Here is a 2,216-nt window from a genome sequence, read left to right on the forward strand (position 1 = left end):
AGAAGCGCACAAGCTGAGTGCGGGACCTTATCCAGAGAAGCAGCAGCACCAGAGATGGAGGCAGAGATGCGGGCATGGAGAGGGGGAGCAGTTGAGGACTGTAGATTCATCAACTAAGAAGAGAGGGACTAAGAGCTGGTGGCCAGGAGCAGACTTGCAGAATGTGCCCTTTGGAGATATAAATTATTATATACGCCTGAGTGGGTTTTTTTTGTTTGTGTGTTTTTTTAAAAAGCTAAAGTGGATAGAGAGAAATACTTTTAACTCATGGTATATGGAGGAGATTATAATCAATGTAATAAAACTAGTTATATGAATGATTGAATGTGAAACTGATGATGTGCCCTGTTAACTTTCACTCAATCCACAATAAAAACCTTAAATTAAAAAAAAAAAAAAAAAGTGAAGCTATTGTTTTGTTTTGTTTTTGACATATCCTCCATCTAGGTCTAGACACTTCTGAAGACAATGTTTCTAACTTTCTTCCCAAAAGAATTGTGCTCTTCTATTTATACCACATCAAAAAAACAGATCTGGCATCTATGAGAAACTCGAATAGTATTTTTTTTTTTAATTCTTTAAATTTGGTGAACAAAAATAATTCTGAAGAGGCAAGATCAAGGGCTGGAAAGTGAATGAGGTAAGTGTTCCTCATGAAATTCTCCTAGGACAGTCCTTACAACCCTTGAAGAATGAGCGGGTGTTTTATCAGGATAGAAATAAAAAAACTTTCCAGTCCTTTTTCTCACCAATACAGTTTTCAATTTTCTTAATAAGCCTCCATGATTGTCTTTCATTGTCCTTCAGTGTCTTTTGAGAAAATCTATTTTTTCCTTTTGGAATCCCCAAAAACAATTGCCATACTTTCTGAATTGAGCTCTCTGTCTTGAATGGAAATGGCCCAGCAGATCTCTTAATGGAACCCTAGTGGTACTGTAGGATAAGCACTGGACTCTTAACCACAGGTCTGCAACCAATCCAAGGGAGACAAATAAGGTTTTCTGCTTCTGTAAAGATTTACAGCACTGGCAACATATAAGGTCATTATGAGTTGGAATCAACTCAGTGGCAGTGGGTTGAGGTTTTAGCAGATCTCTTCAGAAGTCACTATTTTGATGGGACCATCTTTGGAAAACACTCTCACATGACTGAGACAAGTGTATTACTGAGGGAACTTGTCTGAAGCTATTCACTGATTTCAGAGTTGCTTTTAAACAGTTTGTTTGAAATAAACATGTGTATAGGTATGAACTGGAGCCCTGGTATCAATACTTTTGACTTATTCTCAAGTTCTGTGTATGTTTTGGGAAGGGTTTAGAACTAGTTCATTCTTGTCCTACCCATCCAGAATTTACATTTCCAGTCCAGATATGACGAATCAGAATCTAGTCCAGAATATATAGGTGATTATATATATGAGAGAATCACTGAACAGATCTTATTTGAAATCTTTTCTGAAATCAGATAGTGTAGGTCTCCCAATTATTCTTTTTTTTTTTAATGTTTTAATGTGAATTATATGATATTTTACATGGGAGAACTTTAGCTTCACATTCATCCTATCACATATAATTTCCTTGCCATGGTTACAATTCCCTCCATGCATCATCAATCAACCAAAGGGTATTACCCTGCAAGCCTGCCTCCCAGTCGTCAGCACACAGCCCCTCTCCCTCTCTGGGTTCAAAGTCCCCAGCTGCTCCATCTCTCCACGTCATCATCTCTGCCTCCATCTTTGGCATTACTACTTCTCTGGGTAGGGTTCCGCTCTCCGCTCTTCTCCCCTGCATGTCCCAGGGACTTCTGCTCCTAGACTACGAAGTTATTCACTCCCCTCCTTTTGTCACAAGACATCTACCTTAACATTTCCAACCCTTACAGTCAGTTCTGATTACAATTATTCACTACTGTATCTCAAGAGACCATCTGCATCTCGTTTCATCAACCCTGCCTAGACAGATTGGATACTACTCAGTGGAGATTTTACCTTCCTCAACGCCCTCTGGAAAGCTTGTAAGCCAGTCACTTCTTGCCTCTATAGCCCCCACCCCCACCCCATTCTGGGTAGCCAATGTCCAAGTTGCCCATCTCTGCCTACTCTGTGTATGGTGGGGGTGGGAATGATCCTCGTTGTAACGATTTGTTCCCTCTTTTGAGCTACTGCATCCATAGGTGTAGGTCAAGTTCATCAAATTGTATCAGATTACTCTTTTTTT

The sequence above is a fragment of the Chrysochloris asiatica genome, unplaced genomic scaffold, assembly GCF_000296735.1.
Source record: "Chrysochloris asiatica unplaced genomic scaffold, ChrAsi1.0 scaffold00207, whole genome shotgun sequence".
Lineage (NCBI taxonomy): Eukaryota > Metazoa > Chordata > Mammalia > Afrosoricida > Chrysochloridae > Chrysochloris > Chrysochloris asiatica.